The sequence below is a fragment of the Ahaetulla prasina genome, chromosome 5 (assembly GCF_028640845.1).
Source record: "Ahaetulla prasina isolate Xishuangbanna chromosome 5, ASM2864084v1, whole genome shotgun sequence".
Classification (NCBI taxonomy): domain Eukaryota; kingdom Metazoa; phylum Chordata; class Lepidosauria; order Squamata; family Colubridae; genus Ahaetulla; species Ahaetulla prasina.
In genome coordinates this window covers 35,538,307-35,560,956 of record NC_080543.1, presented here as the reverse complement: position 1 = coordinate 35,560,956, position 22,650 = coordinate 35,538,307, and positions in this window count along the sequence as shown.

Sequence of the window (22,650 nt, the reverse complement as noted above, 5' to 3'; positions counted from 1 at the left end):
GGAACGACAAAGAATGAGGTGGCTGGATGGAGTCACTGAAGCAGTAGGCATGAGTTTAAATGGACTCCAGAGGATGGTAGAGGATAGGAAGGCCTGGAGGAATGTTGTCCATGGGGGTCGGACACGACTTCGCAACTAACAACAATATATCTTGATTGGCACCTCAGGAAAGCTCCTTTGAGGCATTGCCTTCTCTTTTCCACAATGCATCATTTCCCACTCTTTAGTCCTGCCTCTGCCCTCTTCTCCAGACTTTTCCTGATTCGGCCATTTCTTCATGAAAAGAGAAACGTCCAGCTTTCCCCATTGTTTATAGTACTTCCCTTTAAAATGCTGGACAAATCCTTTGTCTCATTGTGGGTATAATACTCTCAGATGTTCTGCAGGTAAACTGGGATTTTTTTTCTATGTTTGAAGACATAGGCTTTTGTTTGTTCACAGATTTTCTCTGTTTCCGCTAGGGATGCTTGCTCATGTGCTTTTGATATTATTTGATGTCAGGTCAGGGTTTTCCTAAGCTTGTTTTCTTATTGTTTGTTTCATTCAACAGAGATAGCAGAAGGAAAACCGTTATAATTTTATTTTGCATTTCTATGCCATGATTTTAAAGAAATTTTTATATTGACTAACTGGCTCATGTAAACTGCTTGCTTCATCCTTAGTTCTTAAAAAGCACAGTTTTCTATCACGCACTTATGGGCGTTGGATAGTTAAAATTATTTAATTTAAATATTTCATCCATATAGCAATTCCCTGCTATAAACAAGAACATTGCTTCTTATGTATCCAGATGTTATGTTCTGGAAGTAACGAGGCTGGAGACCAGGGTAGTGACAACAGCTCTTTAATATATGGTGAACCCAGCAACAGGCTGGGGAAAAACCTCTCCTTTTATACAGTTCTACTGGTGGCTTCGTCCAATCAGCAACGTGCTGATTTCCCGCTCAAATATTTAAAGGTACAGACAAGAATACATAACACTCCTCCCCTCCCAGAAAACACTTTGCCTCTATTTACATTTTATTTACATGTTATTTTTTGACGTAGTCACGCAAATAACCTGGGCGTCTCCTAGTTCTTTCAGACCTGCGCGGTTCAGTTCTGGGTTGTGTTTTGAGCTGTTCGGAGGGTCTGTTTTCTCCTCCCAGCTCTTTCGCTAGGCCAGGGGGCCCGGGATTATTGCAGATTCTTTTTCTTGGCCATCCGCCCTGGATTACTTTTTGTAATTGTCCTGTCGTTTCCTCGAACCTGATGGCGTCGCTGGACCTCCGGGACCTCAGCTAAGTCTTGCGCCTCCCGGTCATGGTCAGCTGTGGGTTCAAATAAGGAGGGTCATAATTTGTTTCCTGTGGCTTAATTTGTTCAGTTATTCGCTCCTTATCTGATCTATGTGGCGCCCATACTCTGTTATCTTGTAATTCACCAAGTACGACTTTGGGCCAGTTGTTTTTATTATTTGCCCTCATGAGCCAACTTGGGCCGTCCCGTAGTTGCGGGCCCACACCGTCGCCTATGCCCAATTCCCTTGTTTTTCTATTTCCCCTTGTAACCCTCTGGTGTGTAATGGGGACTCAAGCGGTCAAGTGGGCACCGGAGTTTCCGTCCCATCAGTAATTCGGCTGGGCTTCTGCCTGTAGCCGTGCTTGGGGTTCTGTGCTGAACGGCCAGAAAGAATGAAGCGACTGGGCCAAAGCCGAAAGGATGCTCAGCTGTGGATGTATCTGGTGGTGAAAGGAAAGTCCGATGCTGTAAAGATTTTTTCTCCATAGGAACCTGGAATGTAAGATCCATGAATCAAGGCAAGCTGGATGTGGTCAAACAAGAGATGACAAGACTGAACATCGACATCTTAGGAATCAGAGAAACGTCCAGCTTTCCCCATTGTTTATAGTACTTCCCTTTAAAATGCTGGACAAATCCTTTGTCTCATTGTGGGTATAATACTCTCAGATGTTCTGCAGGTAAACTGGGATTTTTTTTCTATGTTTGAAGACATAGGCTTTTGTTTGTTCACAGATTTTCTCTGTTTCCGCTAGGGATGCTTGCTCATGTGCTTTTGATATTATTTGATGTCAGGTCAGGGTTTTCCTAAGCTTGTTTTCTTATTGTTTGTTTCATTCAACAGAGATAGCAGAAGGAAAACCGTTATAATTTTATTTTGCATTTCTATGCCATGATTTTAAAGAAATTTTTATATTGACTAACTGGCTCATGTAAACTGCTTGCTTCATCCTTAGTTCTTAAAAAGCACAGTTTTCTATCACGCACTTATGGGCGTTGGATAGTTAAAATTATTTAATTTAAATATTTCATCCATATAGCAATTCCCTGCTATAAACAAGAACATTGCTTCTTATGTATCCAGACATATGTGCAAAGCTCTTAGCTTCCCTCTTCCACAGGGCTTTGTAGTTTCAAAACTTGCCAGAATCCAAGGATTTCCAATGATATAGTAGGTTTATAGTAGGTTTATTTGCTTCAATACTAGTTGTTGAAGATAATGGCAAGACAGAGAATTAGCAGGACAAAGAGAGCACTTTTTTTAACCTAGGTTTATATTTTACATCTTTTATTACAGATTAGGAAAGTTAAGTTTAAATTTGAAGTATATTCATAATTATCTGAATGACCACCCTAAGAAAGAAAATTTAACATTTATGAAATGAAGTTTTTGTTAGGGATGAATTATTTTTGCTCTGCCAACTTTCAAAGACAAATGTATCAAGAAGGGTGGCAAAAGCTTTACAGCTTTAATGAACACAGGCAAATTGTTGAACTTTGCAAATTCTAATAGAAAAAAAATCAAATCAGGCTGCAAGCCATTAATGCAACTCAACATATTGCAGTAATTAAAAGAAACAAAACATAAAGTCCCAGTACAGATGCCTTTGCAGTGCAATTGTGTCCTCATAAATCACTTATATTCATAGTGTGAAAAGCATGTGGCTTTAAATGCCACAGTTGAAAGGCAGCTAATGTTAGTGATGATGCTCAAATGTCTTCACAGCACTTCCCAAGCCTGTTTTCTCATTAACATCAAGCTTGCCTTCTGTCACTATACTACCATTGCAGAGAAATAAACATAAAAATTTACAGGCTTTGAAGTAACAGTAATCAGCTGGTAAATACAGTAAAACATATTTGTCTTGTTAATATCTCTCATATTTGCCAACTGTGGCTCTACAGAGCTCAATTATTGCCTGCCAGGACTTTACAAACCCGCCCCTTGACAAGGGCTAAGGTATAGATTTAAATATTGAAATCTTTTCTATTGCTTAGTAGACAATTTCAACTTTGTTCGGTGATGGATCTTTGCTTCTCTTCCCGCAGATGCTTCATTATTAGGGTACATAACATCATCAGTCAAGTGTATCATCTTTCTTTAATTCTCAATGTCTGTTCCATCAGGAATTATGAATTGTACACGCTCTAGGTGGAAAGTACACTCAGAAGGAAAAAAATTCTCATTGGGACATATTTCACTTTTTAGTATATTTATAGATACAACATTTTAACACTGAAAATCACAATATTTAGACTTTTGTAAAGTATTTATTTACACTAAGTAGTTATGCTATGGCTATTACAGCAAAATATATATTCTGCCAGGCATTAGCTCAATATGCCCATTATTACTTACCTTATTAATTATGCTTTAAATGCATCCTTTTTTTCCCACTGAATTTTTTTAATATTTTCTTTGTATTTTTATGGAAAATAAGGAATAAATATATTATTTTGTAACAATAAATGGTTGCCAATTATTTATGATGTCTGTCATTCAATTCCTTAAGGTTACAAGCAATATCATCAGTTTTATCTTAAAATTTGGTGCATTTTGCCTGCTTTATTAGATGTATGAAAATAAATATTTATTTAAAGGCATGAAAATAATTTCTACTTCATTTTAGTTACTCTAATTTAAAGTAAAATAAAATGTTTTCATAGCCTAATTGTGCCTAATGGATAAATCAATCCTACTAGGCAATATTCAAATGATAGACCAAAAGACTGTTTTACTTTGGTTTGAAATCATGAACAAAATCTTTATTTCTAAATAACTGAGCAGATATTTTCCTGTCCAGATAACCTAAGTTTATATCAGTTTATATATATCCCTTTCATGGATTACTGCCTTGTCGTGGCGAAGGGGCTTGTGTAGCTCAATGAAGCTATGAGCTATGCCGTGCAGGGACACCCAAGACAGACAGGTCATAGCAGAGAGTTCTGACAAAACGTGATTCACTGGAGAAGGAAATGGCAACCCACTCCAGTATCTTTGCCATGAAAACCCCATGGACCGTACAAAAAGGAAAAAAGATATGACGCCGGAAGATGAGCCCCTCAGGTCGGAAGGTGTCCAATATGCTACTGGGGAAGAGTGGAGGGCTAGTACTAGTAGCGCCAGAAAGAATGAAACGACTGGGCCAAAGCCGAAAGGATGCTCAGCTGTGGATGTATCTGGTGGTCAAAGGAAAGTCCGATGCTGTAAAGATTTTTTCTCCATAGGAACCTGGAATGTAAGATCCATGAATCAAGGCAAGCTGGATGTGGTCAAACAAGAGATGACAAGACTGAACATCGACATCTTAGGAATCAGCGAACTAAAATGGACAGGAATGGGCGAATTTAATTCAGATGACTATCAGGTATACTACTGTGGGCAAGAATACCTCAGAAGAAATGGAGTGGCCTTCATAATCAATAAAAAAGTAGGAAAAGCAATACTGGGATACAATCCCCAAAATGATAGAATGATTTCAGTTCGAATCCAAGGCAAACCATTCAACATCACAGTAATCCAAGTCTATGCCCCAGCCACTGGTGCTGAAGAGGATGAAATTGACCGGTTCTATGAAGCCCTATAGCACCTTATAGAATTAACACCAAAAAATGATGTCCTTATCATCATGGGAGATTGGAATGCTAAAGTAGGAAGCCAAAAGATAACCAGAATAACAGGCAAGTTTAGCCTTGGAGTACAAAATGAAGCAGGGCACAGGCTGATAGAATTCTGTCAAGATAATACGATGGTTGTAGCAAACACTTTTTTCCAACAACCTAAGAGATGACTCTACACATGGACATCACCAGATGGTCAACACAGAAATCAGATTGACTATGTGCTCTGCAGCCAAAGATGGAGAAGCTCTATACAGTCAGTAAAAACAAGACCAGGAGCTGACTGTGGCTCAGATCATGAGCTTCTCCTTGCAAAATTTAGGCTTAAATTGAAGAAAGTAGGGAAAAGCACCAGGCCACTCAGGTATGAACTAAATCATATCCCTGATGAATATACAGTAGAGGTGACAAATAGATTTAAGGAATTAGATCTGATAGACAGAGTGCCTGAAGAACTATGGACGGAGGTTCGCAACATTGTACAAGAGGTAGCAACTAAAACCATCCCAAAGAAAAAGAAAGGCAAGAAAGGAAAATGGCTGTCTGAGGAAGCTCTGCAAATAGCTGGGGAAAGAAGGGAAGCGAAAGGCAAGGGAGAAAGAGAAAGATACACCCAGTTGAATGCAGAATTCCAGAGAATAGCTAGAAGAGATAAGAATGCATTCTTAAATGAACAGTGCAAAGAAATAGAAGAAAACAATAGAATAGGGAGGACCAGAGATCTATTCAAGAAAATTGGAGATATGAAGGGAACGTTTCATGCAAAGATGGGCATGATAAAGGACCAAAATGGCAGGGACCTAACAGAGGCAGAAGAGATTAAGAAGAGGTGGCAAAATTACACAGAAGAACTATACAAGAATGAGCTTAACATCCCTGATAACCACGATGGGGTGGTCACTAACCTTGAGCCAGACATCCTAGAATGTGAAGTCAAATGGGCCTTAGGAAATCTGAGCAACAACAAAGCTAGTGGAGGAGACAGTATTCCAGCTGAGCTATTCAAAATCTTAAAAGACAATGCAGTAAAAGTGCTACACCCAATTTGCCAGCAAATTTGGAAAACTCAACAATGGCCACAGGATTGGAAAAGGTCAGTTTACATTCCAATTCCAAAGAAAGGCAATGCCAAAGAATGTTCAAACTATCGCACCATTGCACTCATTTCACATGCTAGTAAGGTTATGCTTAAAATCCTACAAGCTAGGCTCCAGCAGTATGTGGATCGAGAACTACCAGAAGTACAGGCAGGATTTCGTAGAGGCAGAGGAACTAGAGATCAAATTGCCAACATACGCTGGATCATGGAGAAAGCTAGGGAGTTCCAGAAAAACATCTACTTCTGCTTCATTGACTATGCTAAAGCCTTTGATTGTGTGGATCACAACAAATTGTGGCAAGTTCTTAAAGAGATGGGAGTACCAAACCATCTTATTTGTCTCTTGAGAAACCTGCATGCGGGTCAAGAAGCAACACTGGAAACAGAACCACTGATTGGTTCAAAATTGGGAAAGGAGTCCGGCAAGGCTGTATACTATCGCCCTGCCTATTTAACTTATATGCAGAACACATCATGAGAAAGGCGGGGCTAGATGAATCAAAAATTGGAATTAAGATTGCCGGAAGAAATATCAACAACCTCGGATATGCAGATGATACAACTCTAATGGCAGAAAGCAAAGAGGAACTAAAGAGTCTCTTGATGCGGGTGAAGGAGGAGAGTGCAAAAGTTGGCTTGAAACTCAACATTAAGAAAACTAAAATCATGGCATCTGTCCCTTTCAATTCCTGGCAGATAGATGGTGAAGAAATGGAGGTAGCGACAGATTTTATTTTCCTGGGCTCCAAGATCACCGCAGATGGGGACTGCAGCCAAGAAATTAAAAGACGCTTGCTCCTGGGGAGGAAAGCTATGGCAAATCTAGACAGCATACTAAAAAGCAGAGACATCACCCTGCCAACAAAGGTGCGCATAGTCAAAGCTATGGTTTTCCCAGTTGCAATGTATGGCTGTGAAGATTGGACCATAAGAAAGGCTGAGCGCCAAAGAATTGACGCCTTTAAACTCTGGTGCTGGAGAAGACTCCTGAGAGTCCCTTGGACTGCAAGGCAAACAAACAAGTCAGTTCTAGAGGAGATCAACCCTGACTGCTCTTTAGAAGGCCAGATCCTGAAAATGAAACTGAAATATTTTGGCCACCTAATGAGAAGGAAGGACTCACTGGAGAATTTTATTGGGGTGACGATTGGCGTCTCCCACTTTGCGTGATCGACTGGCACCAAAATCCCCTGATTTATGAGCTTATCTAGCTCCTTATCGATTTTTGGTTTTAGGGCAAAAGGGACTCTCCTCGCCTTAAGCCTAATGGGAGCTACCTGGGGGTCTAAGTTGAAGGAAATAGGGGTCCCCTTGTACTTGCCCAGGCAGTCCTTGAAGACATCTTCAAACTCGTTAAAGAGAATGTCTTTCAGGTTACAGTCACTTCTGTAGATGCCAGTCACTCCCATGCCCAGGGCACGAAACCAGTCTAGTCCCAACAGACTGGGCAGGGTCCCTTCAACGATCGTGATGGGCAGGGTCTTCTTATGTGGTCCGTACTCGACTCGGACGGAGGTGGTCCCTCGAACAGGGATGCGATTCCCCTGGTAGTCATGGATTCGCAGCCGTTGTGCTTGCAGGTGGCGCTTCGCGACTGATGGCAGTGACTTCGCCAAAGTGTCCCAGGACATGATGGTGATCGCTGATCCTGTGTCTACTTCGAGCCGGCACCGTACTCCCTCTATTTTTGGTCTGGTGAAGATCTTCTTCTCCACTCGGGTCGAGGCGCGGCCTATGACCACAGTCGTTTGGTTTGAATCCGCACCTTTTTTGTTTGAGCCAATCGCGGGTCGCCTTGCCGATTCCGCGCTCTGATTGGCCGATTTGAATTTTCGGCGGGAAGGTTGGGCCGCTCGACAAACTTGAGCTAGGTGCCCCTTCTTTCCGCACCGCCGACATGTCGCGTCCTTAAATTTGCAGCGTTGGCGCTGGTGTTGACCACCGCAGCTTCCGCATTCGTCTCGGTCCCCTTTGTCGCGCTTTCTCGGTTCTGCAGACCCTTCCTCATCTTCACCGTCGGATTCGGTCTGAACCTCCTCCTGGTGCACTGGGGTTGTCTTCGCTTGCCTTTTGGGACCGGCTTTTGCAGTGTCTCCGCCGCTTGGGTGGACATTTCATGTGCTCTGGCTTCGTCCAGAGCATTGGCCAGCGTCAGGTTGCTCTTTGCTAGCAGCCGCCGCAAACGGATGTCTCGGACCTCGGATGAGTTGCTCGAGGAGCACCTCGTCTAGGTCGCGGTATCCGCAGTCCTTGGGCGCTTTTCTTAGGGTGGCCATGTAGTCACCGATGGATTCGCCTCCATCTGCCTTCGCCTCCGAATTCAAACCGCCTCACGTATTTGGGACGTTGGTGCAAGTGGTTTTTAGTAAAGTCTGTAGAGTTGGCCACGACACCGATTGTAGCGGCGTTGGCTCTGCCAGGGCTTCCGCGATATCAATGACCTCCGGACCGCAGTGACTTAAGAAATAAGCCCTTTCGGTTATCTGGAACTCCTTGCAGTTCGTTGGCTTCTAGAAAGCTTTCAAACGAGTCATATCGTTCCCATTTCTCTTTAGCGGGTCAACGGTGCGGGCGGAGTGTAACTGGCCATCTCCGCTTTTCTGCCCTGTGTTTGCTGGGTTCGGGTCTATCGTGCTTCAGCTCGGTTCTGGTTCTCCTTAGCCTCGAGATCCCACCTTCGTCGCCAGTGTTATGTTCTGGAAGTAACGAGGCTGGAGACCAGGGTAGTGACAACAGCTCTTTAATATATGGTGAACCCAGCAACAGGCTGGGGAAAAACCTCTCCTTTTATACAGTTCTACTGGTGGCTTCGTCCAATCAGCAACGTGCTGATTTCCCGCTCAAATATTTAAAGGTACAGACAAGAATACATAACACCAGACATATGTGCAAAGCTCTTAGCTTCCCTCTTCCACAGGGCTTTGTAGTTTCAAAACTTGCCAGAATCCAAGGATTTCCAATGATATAGTAGGTTTATAGTAGGTTTATTTGCTTCAATACTAGTTGTTGAAGATAATGGCAAGACAGAGAATTAGCAGGACAAAGAGAGCACTTTTTTTAACCTAGGTTTATATTTTACATCTTTTATTACAGATTAGGAAAGTTAAGTTTAAATTTGAAGTATATTCATAATTATCTGAATGACCACCCTAAGAAAGAAAATTTAACATTTATGAAATGAAGTTTTTGTTAGGGATGAATTATTTTTGCTCTGCCAACTTTCAAAGACAAATGTATCAAGAAGGGTGGCAAAAGCTTTACAGCTTTAATGAACACAGGCAAATTGTTGAACTTTGCAAATTCTAATAGAAAAAAAATCAAATCAGGCTGCAAGCCATTAATGCAACTCAACATATTGCAGTAATTAAAAGAAACAAAACATAAAGTCCCAGTACAGATGCCTTTGCAGTGCAATTGTGTCCTCATAAATCACTTATATTCATAGTGTGAAAAGCATGTGGCTTTAAATGCCACAGTTGAAAGGCAGCTAATGTTAGTGATGCTGCTCAAATGTCTTCACAGCACTTCCCAAGCCTGTTTTCTCATTAACATCAAGCTTGCCTTCTGTCACTATACTACCATTGCAGAGAAATAAACATAAAAATTTACAGGCTTTGAAGTAACAGTAATCAGCTGGTAAATACAGTAAAACATATTTGTCTTGTTAATATCTCTCATATTTGCCAACTGTGGCTCTACAGAGCTCAATTATTAAGCCTGCCAGGACTTTACAAACCCGCCCCTTGACAAGGGCTAAGGTATAGATTTAAATATTGAAATCTTTTTCTATTGCTTAGTAGACAATTTCAACTTTGTTCGGTGATGGATCTTTGCTTCTCTTCCCGCAGATGCTTCATTATTAGGGTACATAACATCATCAGTCAAGTGTATCATCTTTCTTTAATTCTCAATGTCTGTTCCATCAGGAATTATGAATTGTACACGCTCTAGGTGGAAAGTACACTCAGAAGGAAAAAAAAATTCTCATTGGGACATATTTCACTTTTTTTTAGTATATTTATAGATACAACATTTTAACACTGAAAATCACAATATTTAGACTTTTGTAAAGTATTTATTTACACTAAGTAGTTATGCTATGGCTATTACAGCAAAATATATATTCTGCCAGGCATTAGCTCAATATGCCCATTATTACTTACCTTATTAATTATGCTTTAAATGCATCCTTTTTTTCCCACTGAATTTTTTTTTAATATTTTCTTTGTATTTTTATGGAAAAATAAGGAATAAATATATTATTTTTGTAACAATAAATGGTTGCCAATTATTTATGATGTCTGTCATTCAATTCCTTAAGGTTACAAGCAATATCATCAGTTTTATCTTAAAATTTGGTGCATTTTTGCCTGCTTTATTAGATGTATGAAAATAAATATTTATTTAAAGGCATGAAAATAATTTCTACTTCATTTTTAGTTACTCTAATTTAAAGTAAAATAAAATGTTTTCATAGCCTAATTGTGCCTAATGGATAAATCAATCCTACTAGGCAATATTCAAATGATAGACCAAAAGACTGTTTTACTTTGGTTTGAAATCATGTTTTGATGAAATTTCTATTAATATTTATGTCAACTGTCATCAGAGCATGAAGAGATGTATTAATACCAGTCTCAAAGCATTCTGAAATCACATTATTCTTTAGTTGCAAAGAAACAAACCATTTCCATTGTGAAAGCGCTGCGATTTCAGCTACAGTGCTATTTCCTTTGAAAATGCTTTCCTATCATCCTTCCAGATGTTCACAAAGAAAGAAGTAGGTGATGTGGATAAATGAAATGCAAACAGTTGCTTGAATAAAATTATATGGGTTTAATATGTTTCTGGGATTGACAAACAATTTTAAATTCTTTAAATAAGCAAAAAAAATTTTTTTGTGGTATATAGTTTAATATCAGCTACATTCATGAAAGATACATTTCTAAATATCCTGAATTTTAAATAACTTTTCTTTATAAACATATTTTTTATTGTTTTATATCACACATTCCATTTCTATATTGAACAGTGTGTTTTCTAGGTGACCAAAGTGTTAAAATAATAAATCTCTACTGACTGCAAAATGTAGACAATCAATACATGATACCAAAGGGATATAGAATAGTATTTCCTTCCATAGGAGTTAGACATTGTTTTCCAGACTAGTTGTAATACCATAGGATAAAAGAGCCATGGTGGTGCAGTGGTTAGAGTGCAGTACTGCAGACTACTTCTACTGATCACCGGCTGCCAGCAGTTTGGCAGATCGAATCTTACCAGGCTCAAGGTTGACTCAGCCTTCCATCCTTCTGAGGTCAGTAAAATGAGGACCCAGATTGTTGGGGGCAAATATGCTGATTCTGTAAACTACTTAGAGAGGGCTGTAAAGCACTATGAAGCAGTATATAAGTCTTAAGTGCTATTGCTATTGCTATAATGGTTTTTATTTCCCCTTACTCAAACCTTTTCCCTTTGGAGTTGTCTTGAGCAATATATGGAATAATGAGCAATGTGAAACCTATTCAGAGTATATCAATAAAATTTGTGAAATTTAAAAAATTAGCTCTTAATTTTAATAAGTCTAAATCTTGGTTTGGAACGGTAATTTGACGAATAAGAACTCAATAGTTATGGCATCCTTAATCATGGTTAAATGATGAGTTTACATAATGTAGCCAATTATTTGGGTCCTCAGAACATTATTGTTGTTTGTTGTTTTTAACCATTTAATCATGTCTGACTCTTGGTGACTTTATTGGAAAATTTCTGCATGCTACCTGTCAAGCGCAGCTTCTTTCAATTTGTGTATGTTCAACTTGCATCAGATTGATGTTATCAAACCAGCGTGCTTTTTGCTTGCCCTTTCTTCTTTGTCCTATTAATTACCACTATAAATGTATTTCCAGGAACAGGAAACCTGGAAATACCTGTTGCTATCGGTTCACTCATGGGTGTGCACTTCTGCGCATGCACAGAAGTGTCCAAGCGGGTGGATGAGCCTCCCGCCACCGCTGCTACCAGTTCACCTGATCTAGGGTGAACCAGTAACAACCCACCATCTTATGTGTATCTCACATAAGATTCTAAGCCAAAGGATGGCTGATTAATTTGTTTAGTCTTTTGAGTGATACAAGTCACTGGTGAAAAGCTTGTATGGTTTGTCTAATATGCATTACTATTAGACAAACTGCTAGATGTATGTATTAAAAACTTTGAAAATAAGATAGGTAGCCCAAAAATATTTATTACAACCCCATGAACTAAGGATACTTTCTGAAGGGAAGGCAGGATTGATCCTACCACCTGTTTACATTTGAGATCGCCAACCTGATGCAATTGCACAAAATGAATATTTTAAAAGTAAAATGAATAAGAAACACTCATAATAAACGTTTTAATTCTTAATACATATCTGTGACTAAGAATATAAAATAGCTATCATTATCTGGGGCATATGTGTTGGTCATGTATTTAAGAATCAGAACTAAGTAACTGATTTCTACTGAACAACATTGGATAGCCAAACTATGGTTTTGATTCTACAGATTAATCTAGGGAGTGTGCAATAGAGTGGTTATTTTACTTTGAGATTTGTAAGTTGCTAAAAAGAAGATAAGGGTCATTTCATCCTTCCAAAGTTCTTGTCCTTATTGTCATCACTCTTAATTACAAAAAAAAAAATCAAATAAAAAAAAATCAATAGCACTTAGGAAAAAGAAAAATCAACATCACATTACTGTGTTAAGAAATTCACTTACAATTTTAAAGAATCTAAGTTAGAGTAATTTTAGAGCTGAAAGCAGATAAGCAGATACAAGTTGCTTCCACCCCCACCCACCCTAAATAATATTTTTTTTTTAAAAAAAGCAATAGTCTTAATGATGATTAGCATCTCTTTGTGTGATTAAAAATTTGGCATGTTACAAATATCAACTTATTTTATACTTTCCAGAAATGACTAATTATGTTGCCTGGCCAGATTGTTGCTGGCTGTAAACTTGAATAAATTTCAGCCTCGCATAGAAACACCAATTTTTCAGCTTTTAAAATTAAAAGACACATTATTGTGAATATATGCTCTTCGACTCCATCTGGCTGTATATTATGGTCCTTGTAAAGTGCCTAGTATGCTCATGATTATAAACAGACTGGCTCAATTTTTTTTACTATAATAATAAACAACCTATAGCAAAATGAAATATTTTTTCTCTTTTCAATAGATGATGCCTTGCACTACAGAGAATATTGGTGAATTTTACCTCTATTGACTAAGGATCTCTTCCAAATGATTTTTATCCAGCACTGAGCATTTGTACTTTGATTATTAAATTCTCTTAAATAGAAAATGATCACATACAAAAGAATTATTTGGTTATCTGTCCTAGTATTCTTTGCTATGCTTGGCAAGGGCTAATTAAGTTCCCTGGTAGATATATTTCATTTCTGCTATCTGATCCAAGCAGAGCAAGGGTTGGCAATATTATACAGTACATATAAAACATGTTATCTGCAGTTATGGTATTTTGTTCTGCCCTCCTACTCCTCCAATATTATTCCATGTTATTCTTAGGCTGACCTATATCTGAAAAATGGGGAGATCATTTTGGGAGGCCCTCTTGAAACTGCTTGAAACCAAGGCAAACTTCATGAGTTGAGGGAAAAAAAGTCCTGTTCCTGATAATATTCACCAGATCTTAATCTATTAATTTATGTCTTCATCCTGCCAAACCATGATATTTAGTCAATTTTTATGAAGTTTATTTTGCCTACATTTGCATTGTTATTAAAGTGGGATCATCTGCTATATTGAAAATACTGGAAAAGTCACCCTGCATTAAAATTGTTTTGTTTTCTACCCTTAGAATGCCAGTAAAATTAATTAAAATTGTCTTTGGATTGTGGTGCTATGGTAAATTTTTACATGCCCTTTTCATAGGTAGCAACTGTAAAAACTGGATAGCAAGTGCTTTGGATATTTTTAAATTATTCCATTCCAACAATAGTATCATCTTAAGCTTGAATCAACAAACATAAGCTTGGCATACCATACTATAGCAGACCCTGAATTACAAATGTCAACTCAATTATATTTGCAAGAAGTCAAGAAAAAAAATGCAAAGTTCAAAGTTTTAAAGAAGGTTTTTATATGGCTTCAGTAAAGTATTCAGTTTTAGAAATGAAAATCATAAAATTGGGTTTAAAATAAGTTAAAATAAGGATAAGAAAAGACATGTGGCTCAAATCATGTTATTGGTTCATTTGGTCTGTTCTGCCTATGACTGGTTATTCAATGCAGATTATTTTTGATAATTTCTGAACTGAAAAAACTTCTTGGAATATGTGTGTGTGTGTGTGTGTGAGTGTGTGTGTGTGAGTGTGTGTGTGTGTTGTTTGTATTCTCAAATCTTTGACCAAAGCTTTGTTGCTTTGTAATGCCTTAAAGAAACTTAATTACCCAATATTATTTATGTGGAGTATCTATCAATATTTCTGGGATTTTGTCAGAGAATTTAATTGGAAGGCATTCAACTCTGGCTTCTTATCATATCACTTAAAAGTTTCTGTTCTGAAACTAACGGAGTGTCACTGGAATGACATGATTGTGGCATGATTTATATCATGTATCCAAAGCATAAAAAGCAGGATATTTGCTTCTCCATTCAACCATTTGACTTTCCAGATTTGGGCCCTGTTTGTTCACTTTATCTGTTATTAGCCAACTTCCACCTGTTCCCAAACCAGACACCAGATGGCATTGCTTAGGCTGACCAAGACAAATGCCAGTTCCTTCCCATCCTTCTGCACTGTTTCCAGATTTTCAGTGAAAGGCCATCTGCTCAGAGTATTTTCACAATGTGCTAAACAACATTTTGCCTCTGCTTTCTGAGAAAGAAGCTATTTCCCCACTAGTACATTCAGTAATTAAATCATTGAGAAAAAAAATATCGTTATGATTAAAGGGTTATTCAATTGTTGCCAGCAATGAAGATTTACTGGGAGTTTCTGAATCATGCTCAAACATATAGATATTTATATTTTAAAAAATGATTTTTTATCTTGAGCATGTTAAGCGATGACTATCAATTCACCCTTGTATAATACTAGAGTATGTGGTAATTTGTAACCTATATATTTTTGTTGATTTTTAGTAATACAGCCAAGCAAAATAATTCTGAGTGCTTTATCAACCAATAATATTTTTTTTAAAAAAAATTGCTTTAGAAAACTAAATTTTTTGAGGGATTTATTTATTTGTTATATTAAGAAAGTTATAGACTATGAGTGTCAAACTCACATCGTCATCACGTGACGTATTGGGACCTTTCCCCTCTTTGCTAAAATGGGCATGGGCGTGACCAACGTGTGACACATCCGTCCCGTGGGTTGGGAGTTTGACAGCCCTGATGTAGACAATGTAGTAGTCCACAGGTGTTCTGGATCAAATGCCCCAGAATTCCTAAAAATTGAACATGGAAGATTGGTCTTATAGAATCTGCCATTCTATTTATTTATTTATTTATTTATTTATTTATTTGTCGTAACAATATATACAAGCATTGCATAAAGGATTATATAATATATAAACATATATATGAGGAGAAACAAGGTACTATAAACATATATATACATAGGGGAAGAAACAATAGGACAGGAACGGTAGGCACGTTTGTGCTCTTATGCACGCCCCTTAGAGTCCTCTTAGGAAAGTGGTGAGGTCAACCTCTCACCGACCCGTCCGCTCTCACAGAGAGGGACTCCTCAGGGTGCCGTCGGCTAGGCAGTGCCGTCTGGCGACACCCAGGGGAAGGGCCTTCTCTGTGGGGGCTCCCACCCTCTGGAACGAACTCCCTCCAGGACTTCATCAACTTCCGGACCTCCGAACCTTTCGTCGCGAGCTCAAAACACACCTATTTATTTGCGCGGGGCTGGGTTAGTTTTTTAAATTTATTGGTTTTAATGGGGTTCTTAGTATTTATATTGTTTTTATCAATCTGGCTATTGAATAAGTTTTTTATGTCTGATTTTAAATTGTATTTATATGTCTGTTTTTAATTGCCTGTGAACCGCCCTGAGTCCCTAGGGAGATAGGGTGGTATATAAATTTGAAAAATAAAAAATTAAAAAAAATAAACCATGGATAGATTTTGAGTAAAGCTTTTGGGGTTATGAGAAGAAACCACAGAGTCAGGTAATGCATTCCAAGCATATATAATTATGTTACAGAAATCGTGTTTTCTGCAATCTAAACTGGAGCGGTTGACATTGAGTTTAAATCTGTTGGTAGCTCTTGTGATGTTGTTATTGAAACTAAAGAAGTCATTGACAGGAAGGACATTACAACGGATGATTTTATGAGCTAAACCCAGGTCCTGTCGAAGGCGACGAAGTTCTAAATACCTGGTAAAGTCGAGATTGCATTACGTTGCTTTAACATTATGTTACATGCATATATAAATCATATTATCATACCATATTATATTATAATCCTATTATATGAGCCAATCAATCAGTCTAGTCTAGAATCTAGCATCACATGATGGGCATATAGAAAATTTGCAAATAGAAAATGACTTCTTGCAATCTTCTCTTCCAGGTGTTTGTAAATTTTCTGTACTAAAGAAAGGAAGAATACAGCTGAAACCATAACTCTAGAAGTTGTTTTAGCTTTTTCCTTCATTAATAAGGAAATAGTGCACTTTAAAATCATATTATCTGAGAAGTCGCTGGCTTAACATGTAATGTTCCTATAACTTCATTTTTCATCTTATATTTAATTTTAAAATAATTTAGACTTTAAGCATATACAATTTTTGAAATATTATTCTACTTAAGAGTGATTATTCCTCATTCCTCTTTATCCTGAGATTGCATTTTGCATTTGACAGTTAATCTTCAAATGTGGCTAATCTATCAATACAAGGTTCCTTTTTATCTACATCATCCTTACATATCTTTGTTAAGTACCATTTTGGGGGAAAAACTTTATGTACTGGGAAAAACATTTTGAAAATGTGCTTTTAAATGGAAGCTAAACCACTCTGGCAACAGTTATGATTGTATGAAGATTGAAAATCTATCTCTTAGGATAAAATATTTTGAAAGTTTTATGTTCTGCATATGGTGATGATATGCAATAGTTTGCTTAATAGTGCAGCACATGAAATATTATGACAACACATCCACAACTGGCATCCAATTTGAATTAACAAAGTTGGAAAAATATGCATAGCAGGGATTCTGAAAGACTTTCCAATCACCAGCAGTGGCCATAGGAAATACATACATACACACATACATACATACATGTATATATATATATATATATATATATATAGGTCTTTGGTTGTTCGGGTTTTCTCCCGTGTAAAATTGGAAGTGTCTTGGCGACGTTTCGACGAAGTCTCATTCGTCATCTTCAGGCTTCAGCTAATCGCTTCTGGGAGCAATGTGTGATCGCAGCTGTTTCTTCCTTTTAACTGCTAGTGGGGGTTTGAACTGATTGGGTGGGAGCTTGGCTGTGCTCTGATTGGATGGGGGTTTTTCTGTGCTCTGATTGGCTGGGGGTGTGTCCTGTGTTGGTGGGGGCTTGGTTGTGCTCAGTCTAATCTGTGCTGCAGGGGATTTGAGCTGGTGAGCTGCACTGCTGCTGTTTGGCTTTGTGGTCGTGCTACATCTTCATAGTGGGTGTCAGTCTGCTGCATGTATGGATTGGAGGGTTTGAAGTGGCTAATGTTGCAGCTGCGGTCTGGCTTCTGGTCCTTGGTCGTGCTTCCTGATCAGTGTGGGTTTGGGTGTGCTTTCTGGGTGGATGTGTGGTGGTGACATCCTGTGTGGACCTCGTGAGTGTGGGTCTGGTGTCATTCCTCGTGTTAGGGACACGTTTGTCAATAAGGGCAGGTTTCAAATGGCTGGTAGGCGGGAGGTATCATCTCGTTTGTTCATGCTGTGTGGGCGTTTTTCTATCTCGATGGCTTCTCTGATTATTCTGTTGTTAAAGTGTTCAGTTTTGGCGATAGTTCTGGTCTTTTTAAAGTCAATATCGTGTCCTGTGACTTTAAAGTGTTGGACCAGGGAAGAAGTTGGTTCCTCTTTTGAATGAGTTCTTGTGTTCTTCAATCGTGCACTTATTCTTCTGTTGGTTTGTCCAATGTATGTGGTGGGGCAGGCGGTGCATGGGATTTCATATACTCCTTGATTTTCTAACTCAATTTTGTCTTTGGGGTTTCTTAGGATGGTGGATATTTTTTGGTTTGTGCAGAATGCTGTCTTGATGTTATATATATATATATATATATATATATATATATATATATATATATATATATATGTGTGTGTGTGTGTGTGTGTGTGTGTGTGTGTGTGTGTGTGTGTGTGTGTAGTAATAGTAACAGTATAACAAAGTTGGAAGGGACCTTGAAGGTCTTTTAATCCAAAACCCTGCTCAATCAGGAAATCCTATACCATTCCAGAGAAAGCCTGATTGCGCACTCACAACTTCTGGAGACAAGCCATTCCACTGATTGTTCTCACTGTATGGCTATGTGTGTTTCTGCTTTCAATTTATATTGCATGGGGGGACAGGGAGAGGGGACATATATTTCATTCTAGAAGTGGTAATCAGGAAGAAAACACTGGAGTAATTGGTAGCATTCTAATTCAAAGCCTAACCTCCTCTTTCATAGGGAAACATCTTTTTATCATTATTGTTGGTCACAGATGTTTAGACTGGATTTGGAATTGTGTCCATCCAAGAAATTATTCCATAGAATAAAGCAAACAGAATAGAATATTCAACACCAATTTGTGTGTTTATACAATTGGTTTATTCTCAATGAATGTTCAAGGGTACTAGTAATATTAAGAGAGAGTGGAATGTTTTAAAGGAGATTTGCATTTTACGCTATCATATAATTTATGTTTGTAGAAGAAAATCTGATCTTTCAGCTATAGTTAATTTCAGCAAATAACCTCTAGTAAATTTTTGTTTTCCCCAAATGTGTGAAAATCAATTTATTTAAATATTTAAACTAATTTAAATTTAAATTTTAAATATTTTTTTATCCTGACTTTATTATTTCTATAAATAACTCAAGGTTGTGAACGTACCTTCTCTTATTTTCCCAGAACAACATCCCTGCGAGGTGCGATGGACTGAGAGAGAATGATTGGCCCAAAGGCAGTTTCTCATGCCCTAGTTGGGACTGACTGACTCCTGGTTTCTAGCCTAGAACTTCAACCAATAGGCCAAAACTTTTATGGTAAAGATAATCACATTTACCAATAAAGGAGACTTTTTGTAGCTCAAGCGATGACATGAGCAGCCCTTGATGCTCTCTGAACTTGGTTGTTTTCTTGCTAGCACTGATGATGTTTCCTAGTTTGGGTAATGAAATGTCTGAAAGGAATCAAACAAGCTTGGAGAGCACCAAGGAACCCTCATAATCACATTTTTCACTTGTTCACGCTACAGTATTTTTATTTCATTTAGATTCATTTTTTTCTTAGGAGAGTTGGGTTCCTTTCTTTCCCTTTTATTTTATTTTAAACTGTATGCAAGCTATGTTATCTGCTAGAGTATTGAGAGTGAATAATCCAGTATAATGTATTATTGGCAATCTTCATTTAATTAGGACATCCCCAGATATTCATTTACTTTAAAAATGTGGGTGTACAATTCACTCTTTTTTCATGCTGTTTATGGAAATTACTTTTCTAAGACTTACTTCCAAATTCTTTATGGGCAGAACCAATTGAACGAGTCCTCTAACAAATAACTTGGACTGCCAAGGGAAAATGGAAAAGTAGTTTGATACCACTACAAATATTTATATCTCAGACCAATCCGGTTCAAATTATTCTTCTTTGGATGCATTATGTGAAGATGCATTATTCTCTCTGTCTGAAAAAAGTTCTAATACTGGAAAAAGGTTGAAAGAAAAGATAAGAATGGGGTGATCAGCTTCGAGGTGGATAGACTTTGTTACAATGGCAATGGAGGTACAAATGGAAGAGCTGAAAAGCCAGGTTATGAATAAAGCCTTTTTGGCTACTAAAAGCTGACTATGATTTGATGGCTGTCAGTCTTTCAAATTAATTCAGACCAAAAGCACAACAATGAATAGCTCTATCTTTATCATAAAGTCACATTAACAGAATATATATCAATATCAAATTTCTACAACACGACTCTTACTTTTTACATAATGTATAAAAACCATTAAAAAAAACCCCATTCCAAACCATTTGTAGTAATCCATGTCTGTGAGGCAGAATGACTTGGATCTCCAATCACCTAATTCCAGCTTTATATCCCACATAACATTTTCACTTCTGATTCAGAAAAAAATATGCAGCTCCATTTCCTCTATTCCTTTACAAACTCTATTTGTAGTTTCAGTTTGGAAATATGTTGGGATGGTGTTTAACTGCTAGTTAAAAGGAAGGAACAGCTGCAATCACACATTGCTCCCAGAAGCACGAAGCTGAAGCCTGAAGATGATGAATGAGACTTCGTCGAAATGTCGCCAAGACACTTCCAATTTTACGTGGGAGAAAACCCGAATAACCAAAGACCTACATACAAACACCCGCGAAAACCTCAGAAAACAAATATATATATATATATATTTATATATATATATACACACACACACATACATACACATACATATATATATACATATACATACATACATACATACATATATATATATATATATATGCCTCAGGCTAAAAACAAAACAAATCAATAAATACAGGAAACCAAGAACAATTGATTTAAGTACACTCTTTCTTTGAATTCACATGGAAACTTCAGTTGGCTTTTATTTATTTATGACTAACCATTAAATGCACACAAACCAAACTGTCATGACACACAGATAAAAATGATTTACGCTCAATCATAGCCTCATTCCATGCTGCCAGTCTTAACTTAAGGGCTGATGAAAGTACGCAAAGCATGTATTTTCTATTATTATGCCATCAAGCATGTATCTTCATTTGCCTTCTCCTACATGTGTTTTTTTTTTAACTCTGACAGCAGAATTCTAATAAACCATTCCATTCTTTTTTATTAATAGAGTTCAGAAATGCTACAGATCTATTTGTTTAAAGATATTGTATAAAGGAAATTTATTCTATAATATGAAATACCATAGTCTCAAGTAAAACAGTGTTGAAAGTGGCACTAAAGATTTGTAAATCCACACTCAGGATGACTATTCATTCACCTCAATTCCTATTTATGTAAAATTTTAAAGAAATTATTACTCTGAGTTAGATTGCCACCTTTTTCTGTCATTCATTGTTCCTTGTGGAATATACCTGGTCTTCAGTTTTAGAGTTTCCATATCAGAAAGAGAAATATGTGGTCCCTACTAGATAGGTTAATTTTCAGCATAGGGAAGGTATTGGGAAGGGACAAAAATAATAATCATTGCTAATCTATGTTATTAGATTAGTGATCTTTTATCCATGATCTTTTATCCATTCCCTAAGGCTAAGCACCATATCTTAGTCAAGTTTTAGTATAATATTCCGCTTTGGTCTTATAATATTTAATTCCTATTTTTTTCCATTGACCATCTAGATCAGGGCTGTCAAACATCACACACTGGCCACCCCCATGCCCGATTTAGAAAAGGGGGAAAAAGTCCTGATACGTCATGTGATGCTGCCATGATTACATGAGTTTTACACCCCTGATCTAGATGCTCTTGAATGTCCCAAACAGACCTTGAATATACCTCTGCAGCAGGATAACTAGATTTTGGTTTAAAAAATTGATTTTCTAATCTTTAGAATTTTTATCAAAATTTGTCTTATATGCAATACCAAGCACTTTTTGTAAATCCATATATATTCCACTTCTAGCCATTTTTGCATGTGTGGTGCATTTTAATCAGATCAATGTTATCCAGTTTCCAAAGGAATTAATAAATGTAATATAAGTAAATAGATAAATCAAGCATTCAACATTACTTGTATTTTATACAGGAAGTTTTCATTGCAAGTACTGTTTTATTATTTTTCCCCTTTTTAATAGATACTATATTGCAAAACAAATAGTTAGATAAAATTTATTACTATCTTAAGGATTAGGGAGAGTTCATTTGCTTACAAACTACTGAAGATTTTCACATAGATGCAGTCAAAAATATCTTAAATTTATCTCCAAAATCCTAAAAACGTATTTTACCATCAAACCAGAACAAATTAATTTATCAGTGGCTGCCGTGGGCAACAAGCAATAGTGAAAAAATTTAGTTACCTAGAAAAACATTAGTTAAGTTTTTATTTCTCATTTTCTCTCTTTGAGGTGTAATGGATCATGCTATTTAATTTTTCAAATAAATACAATTATATTTTGCCCTTCTGCCAAAGAGACAAAATTTCTGGGGCATGACCTTCAGTTATGTATATGATTTTTACAAGGATGAACATTTAATCCAGCTTTCAGTTAGTTTCACTTCTCAACCAGATATTTTTAATTATCTCTCACTCATCTTAACAACATATTTGTTGTATGTTTGAAAAAGTTTTGGCTGCTTGTAATATTTCTAAGTGGACTTTCAGATTCATTTATTCTTCAAACACACATTATTTCTTACTATTTCAGTGGTGTTTCTTAAGAAGAATGGACA